This window comes from Protopterus annectens, chromosome 11.part0 (genome assembly GCF_019279795.1).
Source record: "Protopterus annectens isolate FY-2018-M chromosome 11.part0, PAN1.0, whole genome shotgun sequence".
Lineage (NCBI taxonomy): Eukaryota > Metazoa > Chordata > Ceratodontiformes > Protopteridae > Protopterus > Protopterus annectens.
Genome location: NC_056745.1, coordinates 1539986812 through 1540010505, shown reverse-complemented (window position 1 = coordinate 1540010505; position 23694 = coordinate 1539986812).

Sequence of the window (23694 nt, the reverse complement as noted above, 5' to 3'; positions counted from 1 at the left end):
AGGGAGATCTAGCATTCAGTCGCTGATTCTCTATGCTAGCTCGAGGCAAGAGTAGCACGACTCACGGGTGAGCCTGCCCCTCCTCCACAGCCCCTAGCACAGCCACCCCCTGGGCTGTGAAGGTGCAGTGGTGACTGCCCATGGGTGGGGATCTCAGTTCCACTATTGCCATCTGTGGGCTCATGGGCTTGCGGTTTCTAAACACCCTTCCCCATCAATGGTGTTCACCCACCCCATGTGTCATACTCTGCCCCTGTATGCATCTTGTTTGTCTTGTCTGTTTACCTCCCCAGCCTACCTCTCAAAATATACCTACTTCCCCTACCCCACATTCCACTCTCACCAGAAAACAAAATGGGCAATCTGCACCCAAAAAAAATTACACCCCATACATAGCTGCCCAATTCGCACACATGTCCTCTGAACACAAACAGAAATTTAATTGGCAGTACAACATACTTTGTTGTCCTCACCCCTCTCTCAGGGGTGGAAGGTTTCAAAATTCCATTCAAATTACTAGTATATGCACAGCTGTTGCTGTTAAAGAAATGGGCAGCTATGGACCTTCCCTACACCCATCCTGCACATCCCGAGCTGTTTTCCCTACTGTCTTTCCCTCTTTGTGCCCCTTTTTTCACCACTTTCCTATCTCCCCATTTTTTATATTTCAAAGAAATTAACATGGGGGTTAGTGGGAGTAAGCACTTTTAAGCAGCAGTTAGTGGGTTTGCGTGAGTGTGCGCCTATGTGTGCTTAGCTAAGCTTAGCTAAGCTTGTGTGCACTTAGCTAAGCATCGTGCAAACCTGTGCAAACCCTCTTACAACTGCTTAAAAGTGCCTTAGTCACTCTGTATGTCAGGGCCCTTGTTCTGCTCAGCAGCAAAATAAAATACCTCTGTCAGTCTCGAACCCCGGACCTTGTACACACTAGACTGCATGACATACCACTGAGCCATGGTAAACATACAACAAACTGGTGCTGAAACCAATATATCATGCATCAGAATGAGTGAATGTAAAGGCCAAATAGGAATGCCATAACACAAATCCTGTTCTGTGGATCTTTACCAGCAGTTCTTGTGGAATTGCATTACATGACAGTGAAAAGAGAACCAGCCATTCTAGCAGGAAATAATGTTACAACAGCACTTCACAGCCCCCACACAGTATTATTGCAGGACAAACACTAGCATATCTGACTAGGGTAGATGCCATACTTCCCAACTGTGACAAAAAGTAAGAGTTAGACACCACTTGTACTTCAGGAAATGTGTATTAATCCATATGCTCTGGTTCTCTCAAAGTCTCAACCTAATGTTACTAATATTGTAAAGGTGCACCTCACTTCGACCTACTTTACCCTGAGTCTGTTCAAATATGTACCTGAGTGTTTGAGAGGCCTGGCAGAGGCAGAAACACACAGGCATATCAGCTATTCTGCTGTTACACACTGTGCAAATAGCTTTGGAAGGAGTTCCAGAAGCATACCCTTATGTAGGAGTACAACACTGAAATACAAAGGGATGTAGCCATGTACTGGTAGCAACCAACTGTGACAATGCCATTGTTCCAGTGCTGAAAAGACCGGTGTGGTGCACAAAGAATAACAGGCTAACCTCGGGCTACCATCTGGATAGGTCGACAGTTGGGAGCTACGCAGACAGACTACTTACCTTGGTAAACTAATACACAGCAACCCTTTAGGTCCAGCAAGATAAAGTTCACACATTAAGACATAATGCTCTCTGTCCTACTGCACCCCTACCCAAATGTACAATAAACCTTTGTGTTCAGGGTCTACCAAGAATGAAGGTAGGCATACTCAGTACAGAAATTTATACAGTTTTCTTGAGCAGCCTGTGCTAATGTAAACAGTAAAAAAGCACAAACCATTCAAAAGTGAGTGAATAAATATTAACAGTATAGCAGTTCACAAACAGTTCATGTGCCAAACATATACATCTCAATAACTACTTTTGTATGGCAGTAAATTGCATAAGTAGAAAATAAACTACATACTCCCATGTATCTTGTGTTAGCATATGTAGGGGTGAGTACAATTCTACACTGACAACTGTGTAGTGAAAGTGGCAACATTCAGGTCTGAGTACAACAATTATACAACAATTATATCACTGGCTATACCCCTAGCTGCAGATATAAGAACTATACCTACCTTCTTTCTTACACAACGGTCTCCACAGCAAACAAGCATGGGCCCCACTCTGGAAAGCTGAAAGGGCTACGACTACCTGACATAGCAATTTATAGCATTGGGTTGCTATGACAGTGAGTACTGGTATTACCACACAGCAGGCTGCATGCAATTACCAAATGGTGGCCACCAATTGGTGCAGATGCCATCACATGCACATGTGCAGCTGTACCTGCTGGCCACACATGCAATCATCCCACTGCAGACTGTGTGAGAGAGAGAGACACACAGAGACAGAGAGAGTGAGAGAGAGACTCACACCCCCACCCACACCAGTGGAAAAAAAATTATAAACTAATAAAAAAAAAAATAAAACATAAAATAAAATGTATTACATTCAGCCACAGAGACAGCTAAGTGAAAAATATGAATGCATACAAAGGAAAGGTATGTAACAGATATGTATTTACTGGCATGTAGTAGATGTATTTGAAGACCACTCTACATACTTTGAAACATCAATATGTGGCAGCAGTACGTATCTATGCACAGATGCCCTGCATAACTACTGCCATGGACATAGTGTGTAGCTGTGTGCAGTGGGACATAACTGTGATATATGTAGCTCAGCATTAAATGTCAAACATCAGAACCATGTTATCTGTGTTCTGTACAGTAGTGTGGACAATGTCTGTTTGGGGGAGTAGCGCATACAGCTAAATAACCATGGATGTGACAGAGTAACAAATGCATGATAGTCATATCAACGTGTAGCTTAGCATTGGCAACAGCTGTACCAGGCTAGTATGGTAATTAAGCATTTGCAGCTATATATACACCCTCTAATATTACTGTGTGCTCACATGTGACACCTGTTTATGTTGCAGCAAGGCACAACAGGTCAGCCGTGAGGTACATGGACTTACAACAGTGTGGTCCTTGTGTGTGTATGGCACACTCATACGGAGAGATCTGTCTGTGTCAGATATATTAGCATCTGTACATGTGCATAGAGCAAGGGACATACTGCAACTGTTTGTGAAAGGTGGATCCATATATGTTGTTGAAGGATGTTATGTGCATATTCCTATATAGGTTGTAGTGTGTGGCAAACCAGACAGAATACAGTCCTGGTATATGACATGTGGTGGTTGAACGCTGTGGGTATGATTTGTCAGGTTTGCAGTGTTGCAGCCAGTGAGGCCTGCTAAAGCTACATGGGCTGAGAACACCTCCAATGCATTCCGCACAGCACTGTGCAATATTATGACATAACTGTATACCTCACAACCTTCCCATACTCAATATTCTCACCATGAAAGGTAGACTGTATATGTGCCTATATGTATATCAATATGTACACCAATGGATGTTCATATGTATGTATGTATATATACACACACACACACACACAGATATATCTATATATATATATATATATATATATATATATATATATATATATATATAAATAAATAGAGTGAGAGAGAGACAGGGTCATATTTACTGCAACAGATGCCTGGTGACAAAGCCATGGACTCAAGCTCAATGTTGACACTGCATTGGCATCCCTCCTTGCAAAAACTCAGTACCCATTAACTACCACATAGGTGGTAGTCTACTTAACACTGAAGGTTTGATAAGAGACCATAGGACACAGGTGGACAGTAGTCTCCCCTTTGATTGTCACAGTGCCACACTAGTCATGTAACTTGTCTACGTGGCACACGTAATCACAAAAGGTGTGTCATCCAGGGAAGTATAGGTCAGTGTTCCCCTCTACTCCACACACAGAAAACCCATTATAGAGTGCAATGCCCCATGTGGTATGTACCTCACAAGACATTTACAGTAACTGGAAAGGACACAGACATACCTCACAAAAGGTAACACCGGCTTCAAACAGATGCCCTATGCAGACCGTCCCACAAAACTACAGCTAGACTGTGTCGCATACTGTCTACCCAGAGGTAACCTCTGCCTAGCATGCAAAGCTATGTGAAACCCAGAGCTGGTGGACATGCTCCACATAATCAGATCACAATCCCTGTGTGTATACATAGCATGCATGTGCTAAACCTGTGTCCACAATTGTCTGCTAAAGACACAGATGCTCTAATCAGAAATAGATATCTATGTGACACACTGATACACATCCAGACATGGTATGTATACCTGCGAGTGATGGTGCACATGACATTGCAGAGACGTTAATACTTGCACAGCAATGTTGTGTCCATGTACACATTGTGTTCCAGGGTGAGGCCAATCACTGAACAAAACATACATGCATCACAGCCATGTATACTGTTATTAGCAAGGGCTGTCTACACTTACACTGCATGCTGTTGAGCAACACATGTCCTGCATGCTGTCATGTTTGATATAAATGTTTGGCTTGTGATACTGTACCCCACCATCACATGCTATTGAGTATGTTCTGGATTGCTGGTGGTGTGTGTGTGTCTGTGCGTGTGTCTGTGTGTGTCTGTTGTAGTGAGGAAGGAGTGTATATGTGTTCATGTGTGCATGTGTGCATGTGTTCATGTGTGCATGTGTTCATGTGTTCATATGTTCATGTGTGCATGTGTTCATGTGTGCATGTGTTCATGTGTTCATGCATGCATGTGTGCATGTGTGTGTGTGTGTGTGTGTGCATGTGTGCATGTGTGCAGACATCATGTACAGGTCGTAAAGTGTGTTTCCTGTCTCCCTCTCACAGGTTCTAATTTTGGGCTGGTTCACTGCAGCAGGGAAACTGATATCATCGAGCATGATAGTGATGATGATGATGATAGGTGTGTTGAGGCACAGGCATGTTTGCCAGGGTCTGTCATTGAGCCAACAATCAACAGTACACAAGTGTTAACCCCATCTATGCACACAGTCATACTGCCAATACATCCATCACCAATGCCCTTAGCTGAGGGACAGCATACAGCTGGCATTGGCCAGGACAGTGTGGTATCTGTGGCACATGCATCTGAACACAGCAGCCATACCCAGATGTCTGGAAGGGTACCTCATAGGCAGATGTCCAGGGGTTCTCATCGGAGCACTGCTGGCCATCATGCCACTGGCAGATGTGCCACAGGTCTTACAACCTCGCACATGTTCCAGGCTGTCATGGAGGCACAGGCACGTATGGAACGGTACACCAGACAGGGACTAAGGGCACAGAGGGCACATAACACTGTGTTAAATGACAGTATCCATGACCTAGCTGGTGCCATCCGTAATTACACTGAGGTCATGGATAGACGTTGGGGTGAGACATTAGATGTCCTCCGCAATGTCATGTCCATGTGTCAGGACAGTGCGAGACGGGTGAGATGTCGACGTGGATGTATGCCAGCAACATCAGCAGCTGGCAGTCACCGCGGATGTCCCTCAAGTCACAGCCACTCCCGTAGTGCCAGTACCAGCCCCAGCAATGTTGGGGCTGGGCTGTCCATAGACCATCCTAGAAGACCACGTGCACGTGGCTCTGGACAGTCCCAGCAGGGACCTGGGTCCAGTGTACATCCATCTACCTCTGGGGATAGTACCCATTCAGGCTTAGTACCTGATAATGTCAGTAGCACCCCTGCCAGGCACAGGTACTGTATCCATGGCCAGAGATGGTGATCTGTAAAGCCTGGCAGGTACAGTCTGCAGCTGTCCCACAAATACCCGTATATGGCAGCCACATGGTGGAACTGTGTGCATGCAGACACACACACACATAAACAACACACCTAGGGCTACCACATACATGCACACATTACATCAACATTGGCCCATAGCAGTACTCTTGGCCCTCACACATGCACACACACACATACACCCACATACATGTCGATTGTATGGCTCACTGTAGGCCTCTGGCAAACCAACTACACACCATGTGCATATGATGAATCCTGTGCCACCTCCTGTCATCTGTGACATTGATGCAGGAACAGGCTACCATGGTGCTGATGCACATGGTGACTTAATAGCAGTATAGTAATGTTAGCATGTTGCCAGCAGTAGAGTGTGATATGCTTGAAGGTGTGGCTGAGCAGGCATGATGCATGTAAGCTATGATTGTCAATGTAGTAATGTTCACACCAGTGTTAGTTCCAATAGTGTATAGTCCACCCACATGCCACTTGGCTGATGTGTGTAGTATTGGCAACATCTGTTAGAGAGTGGACAGTATGTGTGGGATGTTTGTGGCACATATTTGCAGGTGTACATTTGTGAACATGGTGGAGGTGCACTGTCTGCATGTACATGCATAGTGGACACATGGGCAGGGTGACATGCCCTGTATTACACAGTAACACTCCATAGTCTCGATTGGTGGCCAGTATGCATTGTACTACACACATTTCGGAACTTGACTACACATGTGTGTATGACATGGTTAGACACTGTGCTGTGGGTGATACTGTTAATATCTGTCATTGATTTGCATTCTGGTAGTATACACAACTTCAACAGCCTGACCATAACCAATCGTTAGATGATGTCTTGACAACTGACACACAGATGTAGGACACACGGTAACATTTGGACACTTCAGGTACTATACTAAGCCAGTACCCAGTGGTATTCACCTGCACACATTACTGAGACCACTCCTGTTTGGTATATAGCTCTCTTAGGTACAAGCAATCACAGTAGGGATATGCCTGTCCACGTGTGGTGATGCATACTGTGGCCTATAATGCATTCTCCAGATGACACACACATCCTCCACAAGGGTATCACACTGACAGATCCCTGTTGTCAAACCCATTCTGTAAAGCTATAGGCCAACCAAAGCATAGTCATCCACCTTTACGGAACATAGTATCCCACAGTACCACATAGATAGTAGCTACCAACATGAAGAAGACGTACCGATGTGTACATGCAACCAAGTGGTACGTCATCTCTCCTTTGATAGTCACATTTCCAAAGGTATGTTTAAATCCCTCGGTGGATCACATAAGCAATAAGGGGTCTGCATGCATATCCACAAAGGTTGTTGTACACCTATAATGAATAGCCATCAGTGATAGACCCTGCTGCATTTGAACAGGTCTGATATCTACCTAAGCCATAAACACTCACTCACACAATTCTAAAGAAAATGTAATGAGTGTGTGTGACACAGTTGACTGGGATCACTGCAGTGGCTGGCCTTGTCACAGGCATACAGATGTGACCTAAGGTCCGGAAAGCAGCAGCACACTCTTGAATAGATTACAGATGTGTTCTTGGAGAAAGCAGAGTTCCCACACATGCAATAATTGAGGTCACATGTACGTATAGGTATTTGCCACACAGCTACCTCACATGTGCAATGCACATACTGGTGTCATACTGATATATCATACATTAGTAAAAGCAAAATCCACAACCCATTGACCATCAGTCCCACACACACACATACACACTTGTCAAATGCAGGATTCAAACCCCTACCTAACTGCTTTATATCACTACAGGAGTATGCATTTACACAACGCACTATACACATTACTGTGGGCTCTCTTTCCACAGGTATATTTGTAGGGTGGTGACATCATCAGACCTAACAAAGATTAGTATACCACTTTTAAGGTGTTTGACTACTCTTCCAAAAGGTTGCTTCTCGCCAAGGAGTTCACACACAAACAGACACACACACACTTGTTAAGTGCAGGATTCAAACCCCTACCTAATTGCTTTCTGTCACTACAGGAGTACACCTTAACACGACACGCTATACACATTACTGTGGGTTATCTTTCCACAGGTATATTTGTAGGGTGGTGAAATCACCAGACCTGACAAAGATTCGTATACCACTTTTAAGGTGTTTGACTACTTTCCCAAAAGGTTGCTCCTCTCCAAGGAGTTCACACACAAATAGACACACACCCACACTTGTCAAGTGTAGGATTTAAACCCCTATCTAACTGCTTTATGTCATTACAGGAATATGCATTAACACAACACGCTATACACATTACTGTGGATTCTCTTTCTACAGGTATATTTGTAGGGTGGTGACATCATCAGACCTGACAAAGATTAGTATGCCACTTTTAAGGTGTTTGACTACTCTCCCAAAAGGTTGCTCTTCTCCAAGGAGATCACACACAAACACACCTGTCAAGTGGAGGATTCAAAACCCCACCTAACTGCTTTATGTTACTACAGGAGTACACATTTACACGACGCGCTATACACATTACTGCGAGTTCTCTTTTCCATAGGTATATTTATAGAATGGTGACATCATCAGACTAGACAAAGTGGGTTACATTAGGTGACAATGGGTGGGCTACATAGAAGGAATGTCTGAACACTTTGGCCATGTGATCATCAAAGGAGAGTTCACTAACTGTGTCCCCAGGGTCTTCATGACTTTCTCCATACATACTGGTGTACCACCTATGTGGTAATTTGTTTGCACTTTGTTTTAGAAAAACAGGCTGACTATGCATTCTTTGTCATTCTTGTTGGGGCATTGTTTAGACACCAGGTATCTGTGTCTATAAGCCCCTTCTGGAGGATGTGTGTGTCAGCCATAGAGTCGATTATGGGCCACAGTTAGCAGTCATCTGCAAACCTATTCAGCCAGACTCCTCCCATGCTTGCCTGTACCTCTGAGCAGTGTCCACTGAACAGGTGGTGTCCCAGGAGCAAGACCTGTGGGATGCCATTTGTGACTGTTTTACAGTCGTACATGGCACACGCAACTCTGAACATGTGTGTTTGATCTGAGAGACACTAGGCCACACATCCTGTGACATACTTGTTGATGTTCAGGCTGGTAAGCATGTCCATGATGACAGAGTGGGGAATGGTGGGTAAAGTCCTTATTGAGGTCCAGGTGGGCTGTGTGGACTACTTTCACCTCCATCTATGTCCTTGGTGACTGTTTGAAGTAAGTCAACTATGTTTAGGAGGCAGGATTTGCCTTTAATAAGGTGAGCTTGTGTAGAGTCCAGTGTCTGGAGGTCACCATTGTCTCTGTTTATGGGTTCCATGACAATTTGATCAATAGCTTTGTAGACCAGGCTGAGTAGGCATTTAGGGCAATGGTTTCCAGGTTCTGTTGTGGCACCCCCTTTGTGGAGCTGGATGACTGTTAGTGTATGCCATTCTTTGTGTACATACCCTTTGGTACAATTGAGTCTGGGCAGTGAATGTAGGGGAGGGTGTAGTTCCTTTTGGGCCTAGTCTAAGATGCAGCCTGGGACACCATCCATTCCCTTAGATGTTGTGTTCTTGGCTTTGGAGAGGGCTGATGCCTTTTGGGGGTGATGGGGGGAGGTTTACACTGAACTTGTCTCCCAGGATGTGGCCAATGAAAGTTGATTCAGTGTATTCCTTGCCATTTGTCAGTAGCTGATAGCATATTTGGAAGTTGACACCTACATGTCTGGTAAAGCTATGGCAGGCTTTGTGGTTGTTATTCTTACAGTCCTTGGCAATTTGTCTTTTGACAGTGTCCTTGAATTATTCCATGAGCGATCATTGCTGCTTCCTAATAATGATCAGTGATGCCTTTCCTTTAGTGAAGTTGGCTCTATCGGGTGTTAGTTTCCTCCTTCTGTTGTCTAGCTTATATATGGCCAACAACCATCAGATTGTTTTCTTATTTTTGGAGGAGTGCATCTTGGTTTTATTTGTGATGTCTCGATCCATGCATCCCTGTAGATGCTCATAGGATGCACTTGTAACTGATTTGGCAGATTGTATACCATTCTCCTATAGCAAGAGGTCTTTGGAACCTTTCACTTTTGTCTTGGGATGTGTGCAGTTTCCTTTTGAAAATGTCTTCACGGTGGTTTCATTGGCTGGGTGGGGGTGCGTGATGTGGATGTCCAGTGTGATTACTTTATGATCTGATATTACCAGCGAGGGTTTTATCTCTGTTGTGGAACACTGGTACTCCATGTTGGTGATGATCATGTCCAGTATGGTGTCACCTCTAGTGGCCATGGTGACCAGCTGTTCCAGGGTGTTAGAGCTTTTAAACTCTATGAAACATTGGGCAATGGATGTTGTACACAAGTGATTCTCCCACTCAATGTTTGGGTAATTGTATTCACCTCATATAATGTTGTTTGATAGGACCTTGATATTTTCCACTGTTCTCAGGAATACTGTGTGAGGTTCCTGTGACAAGGTAGGTGATCTGTAGAAGGCTACAATCTAATAAGCAGCTTTGCACAATCTTAGTTGCACTTGCATGGTCTCCAAGGCCTCATGCTGTGCCACTAACCTGGAGGTGGGGGTATCCATAAGGTAAATGTGCACACCCCTTCCTTTTGTATTTCACTCATGGTTTGGGGTCCGAAGGTCAGGGGGATTGTGAGTGTTTTACGTGGAGCATGTCCAACAGCTCTGCATTTGACATAGCCTTGTATGTTAGGCAGTGAACACATCTGGGTAGGTGATATGCAAGGGAGTACTGATGGAGCATTTTGTGATAGTCTGTGTATGGCATGTATTTCAGACCACTAATGCTTTTTGTGAGGTATTGCTGCAGGCTTTCCAGTTGTTGTAGTTGGCTTTTGAGGTACATGGCAAAAGTGGCATTGTACTCTTTTATAGTTATAGTGAGTGATGAGTAGTGGGGAACAATTTCCTCTTCTATTCTGCATGAGACACATTTTGTGATGGGGTGTGCCACATAGCAGGGTTTCCTGACTACTGTGGGGATGTGATTATCACCATTGTGTCAAGTGTCCACCTGTGAACCAAGGTCTCGTCACACTTTCAGTGTTAAGTATACTACCGCCTTTGTTGTCATTCTTGGCTACAGAGCCTTTAACAAAGGGGATGACAATGCACCTTTTGGCATTGAGCTACAGCCCATGGCTTTGACAACAGCCATCTGTCTCAGTGAGGCCCTTTTGTAGGATGTCCACATCTTTAGTGTTTACAATTATGGCTCCTAATTTGCAGTCCTCTAGAAACTTCAGTAGCCACAGACCTTCCATGTTGAAGTTTACTTCAGGGAAGTAGATACTAAACAGGACAGGACACAGGACTGGACCTTGTGGTACTGCACTCATCACTGGTCCAAAGTCATACTTGGGGTCTGCTACTTTCACAGTGTGTGTTCTGTCAGTAGGCCTGTTGGCAGCACATCTTGTGACATAGCAATTTATACCTAGTTTAGTGGGTTTATCTATATTTCCAGAGTGTGCAGTGGTGTTGTAAGCTGTGGCAGGATCAACATAGGCTGTGCGAATCACCTTACCCTTGTCAACAGTTCTGTTGACTGCTTCAATGTCATCTATCAGGTTTAGGTGACATGATCTGCATTTTACAATCCCTACATGGTTGTGGTCCAAGGTTTGGGGATTACAAATGTAATTTTTATATGTTGTATGATGATAAATTCCATGGCCTTGAAGAGTGTACTCGTCAGGCTAATGGGGCGATTGTTCCTGGGGTCCGTGGTGTCTCCACCCTTGTGTAGTGGGATGACCGTCACTGTGCACCATTCAACAGGCACAAAGCATGAGGTGAGGCTATGACTGCACATGGTATGTCAGTGTGGTGCTTGTTCGTTCTGTGGTTTGTGTGGAACACAGCCTGTGAAGTTATCTGGTCCCATGGCTGCTGTGATACTGTCTTTGCAGAGTGTTTTTTGCCTGTGCAGCCATGATGACAGCAACTTTACAGTCTTCCATTATAGTGATGTGCTCTTTCGTGGGTGAGAGGGGGGTACAGTTAACACTGATTGTATCTGCAAGGATGTTGCCAATATCAGTTGGGTCTGTATATTTAGTGCCATTGAGCTGTAACTCAGAACAGATCTGAGTGTAGCCATGACATGGACCTGTCTGTTGGGCAGAGATCTCCTGAGTAGACAGTATGCAACAGGGTACAGATTGGGTTACACTCAATCTTGTTGCATGGGGCTACTGTTTGAGGCCAGTAATCCTCTTGTTAGGGTACTTCAGTGGTCTTTCTGGCTGCTGAACGTGCCTAGTCAGATTCATCACAAGTGTGTTGTGGTACTCTCTGATGGGTCTGATGACTGATGAGTACTGGGAACCTCCTTTGTCTTACATGCACAGACCTTGGTGGTTTGTGTGAATACATAGCATGATTTTCTGACAACTTTCTGAATGTTTCTGGTAGTAGAGATGTCTATCCACATTTGTCCATAGATCCCTTATTATCACCTCCGTATTTGGCATGTGTGTGAGCATGCCCAGTATGACCTTTCAGTATGTTGTTGCCTGACATTTGCTTCGTTTTTTGCCCAGTATGACCTTTTTGTGTGATGCTGAATGAAATCCACTACATTTGTTGGAGTGTGTGAGCACGCCCAGTATAGACATTTATGCTATATGTGTATGGAAAATCAAGTTGTATTTTTACAGCAGGCCTCACCTTTGTGTCATAGATCAACAGGGATTATGCTGCGCTTGCAGGGCTTCCATGAGACACTTTGCATAGACTTATCAACATTTCTACATACGGGGGGGGGCTATTCTTTGTACATTTCTACCCAGGGGCACACTTGATTGTTAGTGTGGGTGTACATATGATGAGGGGTTCACCTGACACTTATACACATTTGCTATGCCTGCACTGCTATGTACGGTACACCATTTCAGTGTGTGCTGCTGGCTATCATACTGGCTTGAGGCATACTACTGTACTACACTTCTTAGCGTCCAATGACACATATATTAGATTGCAACTTCATAGTCTACATAGCCCACATCACACCACCTGGCCTGATGTTCTCTGTCTGCATAGGCCTGTGAGGGAGGTTACCCATATGCGTCTTTAGGGGCATGTTACATCATTTCTTTGTGTTTGCATTATTGTTTAATTGTCCTGCTGTGTCTGTGCTGCTGAAATTCTATCATGGCTTAGTGGTTCAGTATTGTGACTATAGTGTACTGTATCGTGGGTTCAAGCCCTGTTACTACTTTTTATTTTCATGCTAGGCAGACCAGACTGCTTAAGGGACAGTAAAGCTAAAATGAGCATGTTTACCTGTCTTTGCTCAACTTTGTACGACTTTGCCCGACCTTGCCCAACATTGCTCAATGTTGCCCAACATTGTACTAGTTGGCACGGGCAATTTTGTTTACATATTTTAAATATTGGTAAATGCTGCTTAGCACTGCTTATATTGCTTATAACATGGCAATCATGCCTCCAGTGGTGCTGCAGGGCTGCCTATGTCGGATGCACATACTACACTCCCTAAACATATTTGAAAACAGGTAGTGTCGAGTTAGGCATCCCTTTTATTTTATGTGCGAGTCAGAGAGAGGTATCATTTCCAGGGTTCCTACTGAGCCAGTGTATGTGCTATGCATTGCCTCTTTGCCAAGACCATGGCATACTGGGCACGCCTCCTTCTGCCTACTGGGGCAGGCTCAGGTTGTTCCTCCTCTGAGTCACACTGTGCCTGTGCAGGCCTTGGCAATGGTGGGGGGCTGTTTGGCCCTGCCCCATGCTGTTCCTGCTGCAGCTGTTTTCACAGGATTATATTGTGTAGCATGGCAAATACCATGATAATTTGGGTACATGTAATTGGTGAGTACTGCAAGGCTCCACCAGATGTGTCCAGGCACCGGAACTGTGACTTGAACATCCCAAACAGACGCTCAATTACATTTCATGTTTGTGCATGTGCCTCATTATGGAGTTCTTGTTTAGGTGTGTGTGCGTTTCTGATGGGTGTCATCAGCCACGGCTCCAGTGCGTATCCAGCATCCCCCACTAGGTGACCATCAGGGATGTCCCCAATGGTAAATGTCTGGTACAGCTGCATCAGATGCCAGATATGGGAGTCATGGTAGCTTCCAGGGCAGCCAGCACACGCATTCAGTATTATGCCCTGGGCATCGCACACAACCTGGCAGTTGATGGAGTGGAAGCCCTTGCGGTTGATGTAGGTCCTACCCTATTCACCGGCTGGTGCTTTGATGTGTATGTGCGTGCAGTCAATTGCATCCACTACCTCAGGGTATTCCACTATTTGCTGGAAGAGACGCATATTGCTGGCCAATACCTCATGGGAATTGGGGAAATATACATAATCACCGACATGTGCTGACATGTAATTCAGGAATTGGTGCAGTACCCTGGATGCTGATGCCTGTGAAATCCCCATCATATCACTAGTTGGTCTCTGGAAGGTACCTGTTGCTAGTATCCTTAGGCCAATGCATACCTTGGTTTCCACTGGGATGGGTTCCCCTCTGTTGGTTCTGTGTGTGAGGCGTGGCCTGCACAGCTCAACAATTTGCTGCAGGAGCTCTCTGTCCACTCTATAGCGCTCCACTAGTTCCAGCTCATGTAGCCCTTGGTAGGTTACCCTGGGTCTGTACACTCTTTTCTGTCTCCTCACTGTGGGTTGCTCAGCAACATTCCCAATGCACCACCTTCAGCATCTTGCACATGTTGCCTTATAATAGCAATGGCAGCCCCTAACATTTTTTGTCTCAGTTAAGCTTTTTAAGTTTTCACTTCTCTTTATATACTGCAGTGTTGGAATGTTGTTTGCAGAGTTTTAAGTGCTGGGCTGGGCTGGGCTAGTGTACTGCCTGTGTAATTGGCTGATTCTGATTGATTTCACCTGGCAACTCTGCTAGTTCTCCTTGGTTAATTTCCTACTACTACTTTTCCTTCCTCTTCCCTTTCTGTTTCCACAGGGGGCAGCGCTGCACAAACAAGCACAAACACGCTCACACAAGTACACACCCATGCACACAGGCTTAGACAGTCTTACACAGGCTTATACGGGCACACACGTGCGCACACAGGCTTAGACGGTCTTACACAGGCATACACGGGCGCACACAGGCTTACATGGGTTTACAGGTGTGCACACGCGCGCACACAGTGTAAGCAATTTTGCAAGAAACTTTGGTGGTAGCCACAGCATACGCCTTCGGTTTCTGGCTTTCAGTTCAGACAACTAGGGACACGCCTCTTCCAGTCTTCAGTAACTTACAGTAGACACATGCCACTCTGCTCCAATGGGCTTACAGTCTTTGATACATACCCCCCCTCATGATGTCACTTATCTACTACTCTGTTACTCCCCTAATCCTACTCTTACACTCTAGGGATATGGTTCACATAGCAGGGAAAATTGGGATTCACTATCCTTATACTCATTTGCATAGGATTGCCTACTAATGCTTGGTTACATATCTCACACTGAGCTTCCCCCCTTAGCAACCACTACTCAGTAGCCATGTTGTCTTCAGCCTGCCATTCACTTGCATGGCAGATGTATATTTGTCATAAAATGCCTATTTTTGGCTTTTATTTTTATTTTTTTGGGATTTTTAGAGCACCGCAAGTTTGCGCGACACTGCACTACGCTTAAACATCGGGGGGAAAAAAATGTAATTTTTAAAATTTTTTGCAACACATATGAATGCCAATGGCCTTATATTTGGCCATTGCATGCTTCCTCAACTGGATGCATCCTTTATTTGGAGCTGTCATTGCTCCGTTTTGCTATTTGCAAAACGGTACTCAGTTACCAACCGAGTACATTTCTGCAAATAACACTACTCTTACTCAGACAGGTTAGTGTTTCCTGGATCGCAAATTTACCTCATTTGCATAGCTTTCAGCAGCACATGAGGTAATTTGCATAACCTAACACTGTCCGTGCACGAGTAGTTTTATGAGCTCTCATGCACGCCCCTGCCGGCTGTTCCAGGATCGCTCAGCAGACATATTGGTTTCTGGAGTCTTACACTACTCTTAGACTCCGTGCAAGCCTTCGTAAATCCGGACCACTGTCAATCTTCCTGAAAATAGTGTATTTCATCTATTTCACCAACTGGATACTCTTTTGAATAAATATATGATAGTAGTTATTTTGACTGGATCCCATTTTGCTGAGTCACAAGCAAATGAACAAATCTGACAGAGAGCTGAAAACTCATTTGACTTGAATCATGATTTACTGAAAATTCTAAAACAAAGAAGTGGTGATTCACTGTGTGTGTTTATTTTTTCACTTTTCTTAACTGTTGTGTGACTGTAGAGTTAACATATTTAAGTGAGGGGTGATGGAGCAAAGCCTCCTACATGGGAAGCACGAAGGACCAAAAAAAAAAAATCAAGGTATGTTTGTTCTAATGAAGTTTTCTTTGAAATGTGCTTTTGTGTGAGCAGTGATACAACATATGTGTTTTTTTATCTTTTCTCCACTATTTCATGACTGTGGCGCTAGCATGCTTTAGTGAGGGGGGTTGGGAGTGCAGGGGGACTTGTTCTTTTGGTGTAATAAAGGTTTTCAATGAAATGTGAATCTGTGTTTTCAAATGTGTTCAGGCAGTTGTGATTCAGTGAAATGTGATTCAATCAAAATAATTGTATTTTACACACACATACACACACACACACACACACACACACACACACACACAGATAGATTGATAGATATAGGACTTTATTATGTATAATCAAACTGCTTTAATTAAAAACACTGATGAAAACAATTCAAATACACATAATACCGAAAACAAAAAACACTGAATGCAATAATATTGAAAATGAAAAACTATTTTGTCTCCCGATATTAACAATAAATCCTCACACAGTACTAGCATCAAATTTGGCTGAATAGTGGCAGAGTTATTGGAAGCTTTTCAGGAAGGTAAGGTGTGGTTAGGGTTGAGGGAAGGGACAGTGTTAGGGTTAGTGTGTGTGTGTGTGTGTGTGTGTGTGTGTGTGTGTGTGTGTGTGTGTGTGTGTGTGTGTGTGTGCGTGTGTGTGCGTGTGTGCGTGTGTGTGTGTGTGTGTATGTGTGTGTTGCTTCATATATCACACAGATTAACTAATCATTCCATTTGAAATTTAACAAACTAGTGTTTAGCATATTGGCATCCTGCTGCTTTAAAAGGATCCAGACGTGAATCTAGCTAAGACCCAGGCATCAAAAAACTGCCATTAAAAGATGCTGGCTGTGCCTAGTGAATTGATATATGACCGCATTACAAAAATCAAAAGATAAAAGCCACCAAAAGTGGGAACCTGAGACACTTTCTAGTAATCCCTACTCTGGCAATTCAGGGAGAAATGCCACTTATTAGTCCCATCACTAAATATAACGCAACCTTCCTCATGTACCTCAATAATTCCCTAAACCAGGTTCACAGATTTCAAAGTGTCCTCACCAAAAAGATCTCAGGTCTCAGGACCCTTAGCTATTCTGATAGACTAAAAGCCCTGTTTCTCTACTTTTGTCTAAACAGAACCAGTGGCAAAGCAAGAATCAATTCTAAAGAGACCTATATCTGCAGTATCACATTAACAAGACCAGATGGTTTGACACACACCTAACTCAATATATCCTTTGTTTCTGGAATAAGCTGCTTTCCTAGAAGCCTTTATAACCAGTCTGGAAGAGTGGATGGGTGATCACAAATTGTTAGTGGTAATATGAGGAGAAAGTCTACTTAATGAAGGACACAGTTAGTCTCCCAACAGTACTGGATGATGTGGCTGATCTTCTTGATGGTTTCTGTTGACCATATGCTTAGTAAGAATTCATTAAACTATGAATCTATGAACTCTGATACATCTGGCTGTTGTTTAAGGACCATCCTATGTGTTCCAGGATTTATCAAAAAGGTGCGAGAGGCATTCAGCCCATTGTTTATATGTACAGCTACCTATATAACATTGTTATCCTAGACATCATTATGTCTAGTGCCCCAAGCAATGACCAAGATCCATAAATGATATTCAAGTTGGGTGTATCCACACTCCCTGTGGTGCCCTAGAACACTACCTGTCACAATTCTAGTGCACTCCTGTAAAACCAGTTACCAAGATAGCTTAGTGCAGACATCTCTATGCATACTTCCTGCCTGTGTTTTGGCACTGGATGATGTAGTACCCATTTAGATGTCCATTAGAACCTTTTGTGTATGCCCATCATGACCCATGAGCTGGTAGCGCTTCATTGCTGTTTTGTTCTCTGGCTGTCTGCTCTCAGCGAGTTTGCTTGTAGCCAGTGTACCTAACTTGTTCACATAATTGTGAAAAATGTATTGCATAAGAGGCAGTATTTAACCCATTTACTTAATGCTTTTCTCCCTATATTCCTATGCTGAGCAACCCATGAATAATTATATTCGAATTAGAGTTGCAGTGGGCACAACCTCTTGCAAGAGGAGCATTGTGGACTTTACAGATAATAATAAAAATGTCTTTTTCAGTTCATTTTGACCAGAAGTGCTGTCACTGAATCAGCCTCATTTGTAAAAAGTACTTTTTCCGTTCAAGTTTAATGTTAGTAACATGCACTCCTCACAAAAGACTGTCAGTATTAAAAAATAAATAATATAGCTTAGAAATACTTGAACTTCCATTCTCTTTTTCTTAAAGTGATAGTATCAATTTCAAACTTTAAATTAAAAAAACATATAGTACTTGTCTTTTCCTTAAGACAAGATGAAAATATTATCCATTTATGAAAAATAAACTGCTGTTATTAAATACTTTTGTGACATATAATGATTGTCATCATTTTTTGTCATGGAAATAATTAAATAAAATACTCGTTGCCAAAAAATGACATGGCTAATTATTGAATAATTTTGTACTTACCAACTGCTAAAGGACTTTTGTTTATGTAGACACGGTTCTCTGTGCAGTGGTTGACACATCAATTGGACAGTTGCTGGTCCTATGGAAAAAGGTATGTACCAGCATTTGATTTTTTAAACTGGATGAGTATGTCTAAGGCCCAATGTCCATGACATAGGTAAAGGAAACCAGAAAATGGAGGCAGCATTATTCAGCACTTCCTTTCTTTAACGGTTATGGCAGATGGAAGAGAGTTACCTCTTATCTAGTAAAATGTTAAGGGGTAATTTGTAAGTGCCTGTCAAGAAACACGCTAAAAATGCTATATTATTGTGCTGGGGATAATGCAACAATCAATTAACTATATCTAGTTAGCTTGCTATAGTTTTTATTTAGAACATGTTTATGTTTAACCATAAAATAAAGGTCATGTTTACTTCATAAAGATCTAAGACATGTATTTGATGTCTGGTCAGTTCAGCTTAAGTGGGGTTGCCTTGGTGACAGTAGGTAGACTCGGGTAGGCCTCAATGATGCTGCTGGCTGACTATACAGTAAAATTTGTATTTTTTTTCAGGGCAGTAGAGAAAAAAATAATTGGGTAACTAAATATATACACCAATCACTCACACATATATAACACATAAATAAAATGTATATCTTGTCAGTGTAAATAAAATGAGTTGACAGTGTAAGCTGGCTTCATTATAGCTTGCATCAGTACATCTGTGTAATAAGTAATCATTTAACTTACTGTTAAAGTAAGCAATGCTGTAGTGTATTATATGATTGTAACAATGCACCATCTTCTAAAGACTTTCAGCATTACTTTTAAAAGCAACTTCCCTTTTAGACTTATCTTTTAAAGTTCACTTAATCAAATGGGTATAACAAATAAATTTAATTATGGAGAATGCATTCTATTTTCCAGAGGTATAGCAGGGTTTGGTCTGCAATACTGTGATACACAGGAAGATGATACAGTATATGTCTTGCTTGTATTGATGAATGTTTCATAGATAGACCACAAATCCATTCCCTCATGACATGCTTCAGCACAACAACCAAATATATATGGCAGCAAAATGACTTTTCTGTGAAAGAAAATGATAAATGTGTCTTATTATTGCCTCCTGTCCACTGGCAAAAACATATTTCATGTTTTAAGGAGAAAATCAGTTACTGATGTTTATTCTGAAGTCTGTAGTGTCAGAAAGACAAATAAAGCACTGATCACTTATCTATTTCTCTCAGTTGTTTGTGGAAACCAATACCAGCAGGTTATTACTAGAATGTCCATCATGATAAAAGTATCTTCTTGTTTGTTGCTGTTTCTCTCTTTTTATCTTGTAGAAATAGATTTATTCAATTATGATACTCTGCATTGCTCTACTGATTAATAGCATTTGCAAATTTTATTTATAATCAATAAAAATGTCTGACAAAGTATCAGTGCTTATAAATAATATACTGACTGTATTTTTGTATTTAATTACATTATTATAAATTAATATGTTAATTGCAAATTTTTATTATTAAAAGGTTTGTCATATTTGCTAGAGTTAACTAACCTTAAACCACTGCCTGTGTAGAGTTTATATGCTTGATTTTGTGTGTGTGTGTGTGTGTGTGTGTGTGTGTGTGTGTGTGTGTGTGTGTGTGTGTGTGTGTGTGCGTGCGTGTGTGCGTCCGTGCCTGCCTGCTAGGGTATCTCTATGTTTTCCAGTTTCATTTTATCTTCTAAAAACATATAAGAATGCCTGCTGTACACTTTCCACATACATTATATCTTCTAAAAACATATAAGAATGCCTGCTGTACACTTTCCACATACATTATGGGCCGGATTCACGAAGGCTTGCACAGAGTCTAAGAGTAGAGTAAGACTCCATGCAGCCAACATGTCCGCTGAGTGATCCAGGAACAGCTGGTAGGGGCGTGCAACAGTGCTCCTAAAACGAGTCTTAAACAGACAGGGCTAGGATATGCAAATTACCGCAATTGCAGGCGAAAGCTATGCAAATGAGGTAAATTTGCGATCTAGGAAACCCGAACCTGTCCGAGTAAGAGTAGTGTTATTTGCAGAAATGTACTCTGTTGACAACTGAGCACGGTTCTGCAAATAGCAAATGGAGCCGTGACAGCTCCAAAAAAAGGATGCATCCAGTTGAAGAAGCATTGCAATGGCCAAAAATATGGCCATTGGCAATGTTCATGATGCAAAATAAAAATAAAATAATTTTTTTTTTTATCCCGATCGCCGATGTTTAAGCGTATTGCAGCATCGTGCAAACGCGGTGCGCTCTAAAAAACAGAAAAACAAGAATTAAAATCCACAAATGTGGATTTTATAGTAATTCCTAAATTATAATGCAAGGGAATGGCTGTCCAAAGACAACATGGCTACTGAGTAGAGGTTGCTAAGGGAGGAAGCTCAGTCTAAGAGATGTAACCAAGCATTAGTAGGCAATCCTATGCAAATGAGGGTAAGGATAGTGAATCCCAAGTTTACATAGCAAATGAGCATAGTCAGTGGAGTGTAGGAGTAGGATAAGGGGAGTATCAGAGTAGAAAATAGGTGACATCACGAGGTGGGTATGTATGAAAGAAGTGAAGCTCATTGGAGCAGAGTGGCATGTGTTTGCTGTCAGTTACCCATCACTGGAAGAGGTGTGTCAACAGGTATCCTAGCTAAAGGCAAGAAATTGAAGGTATATGCCATGGATACCACCAAAGTTTCTTGTAGAAGTGCCTGCAATGTGTATGCGCGCTTGTGCGCACGTGTAGAACCAAGTAAGTCTGTGTGCGCACGTGTGCGCATGTGTGAGCGCGTTTAAGCCGGAGTAAGCATGTGTAAGGTTGTTTAAAGTTGTGTAAGCGCGTTTGCGCCTGTGTGCACGTTTTAGCAAGAATAAGCAGGTGTTAGTCCATGTAAGCATGTGTGCGCGCGTGTGAGCTTGTGTGTGCTTGTTTGTGCTTGTGTGCGCAGCGCTGCCCCCCTGAGGAAACAGAAAGGGAAAAGGAAGCACAACAAATAGTAGGAAGTTAACCAGGGAGTGCTAGCAGAGCTAGCAGGTGAAAACAATCAGAATCAGGCAATTACACAGGCAGTACACTAGCCTAGCCCAGCCCAGCACTTAAAACTCTGCAAACAACATTCCACTATGTTTCTCTCAGAGACACTGCAACACTGCAGTAAGCTAATAGAAGTGAAAACTGAAAAAGCTTTACTGAGACAAAGAAATGTTAGGGGCTGCCATTGCTGTTATAAGGCGACATATGCAACATGCTGAGGGTGGTGACAATGCAAATGCTGCTGGACAACCCACAGTGAGGAGATGGAGAATAGTGTGCAGGCCCAGGGTAACCTATCAGGGGCTACATGAGCTGGCGATAGTGGAGCGCTATAGAGTGGACAGAGACCTCATGCAGCAAATTGTTGAGCTGTACAGGCCATGCCTCACACACAGAACCAGCAGAAGGGAACCCATCCCAGTGGAAACCAAGGTATGTGTTGGCCTAAGAATATTAGCAACAGGTACCTTCCAGAGACCAAATGGTGATATGATGGGGATATCACAGGCATCAGCATCCAGGGTACTGCACCAGTTCCTGGATGCCATGTCAGCACATGTTGGTGATCATGTATATTTCCCCAATTCCTGTGAGGTACTGGCCAGCAATATGTGTCACTTCCAGCAAATAGTGGAATACCCTGAGGTAGTGGGTGCAATCGACTGCACACACATATGCATCAAAGCACCAGCCGGTGAGCGGGGTAGGGTCTACTTTAACTGCAAGGGCTTCCCCTCCATCAACTGTCAGGTTGTGTGTGATGCCCAGGGCATAATACTGAATGTGTGTGCTGGCTGCTCTGGAAGCTACCATGATTCCCATATTTGGCATCTGACACAGCTATACCAGACATTTGCCAGTGGGGACATCCCTCAAGGTCACCTAGTGGGAGATGGTGGCTATGCACTGGAGCCGTGGCTGATGACACCCATCAGAAATGCACACACACCTGAACAGGAATGCCATAATGAGGCACATGCACAAACACGAAATGTAATCGAGCATGTGTTTGGGCTGCTCAAGTCATGGTTCCGGTGCCTGGACACATCTGGTGGAGCCTTGCAGTACTCACCAACTACATGTTCCCAAATTGTCATGGTATGTGCTATGCTACATAATATGATCCTGTGAAAACAGCTGCAGCAGGACCAGCATAGGCCCGGGCCAAACAGCCCCCCACCATTGCCAAGGCCATCACAGGCAGAGCATGACTCAGAGGAGGAACAACCTGAGCCTGCCCCAGTAGGCAGAAGGAGGCATGCACAGTATGCTTTGGCCTAGGCAAAGAGGCAATGCATAGCACATACACTGGCTCAGTAGGAACCCTGCAAATGATACCTCTCTCCGACATGCACATATAGTAAAAGGGATGCCTAACTTGACACTACCTGTTTTCAAACATGTATAGGGAGTGTAGTATGTGCATCCAACATAGGCAGCCCAGCAGCACCACCTGAGGCATGATTGCCATGTGTTAAGCAATATAAAGCAGTGCTAAACAGCTTTTACCACCATTCAGTATATGTAAAGAAAATTGCACACACTAACTAGCACAACTGTGGTCAATGTTGAGCAATATTGGCCAACGTTCAGCAATGTTGGTTAACATTGAGCAATGTTGGACAAGCTTGGTCTAAGTTGGGCATGGCCGAACAAATGCCAACATGCCCATATTTGCTCACTGGCCCTTAAGCAGTCTGATCTGCTCAGTATGAAAATATAAAGCAGTGACAGGCCTCGAACCCAGGATACCATGCACTATAGTCATAGTACTGAACTACTAAACCATGACAATATTTCATTGGACAGCCTGTATGAAGAAATGATGATAGGTCTATGCAAAGTATCTCATGGAAACCCTGCAGGCATAGCATAATCACCGTCGAGTTATGACACAAAGGTGAGCCCTGCAG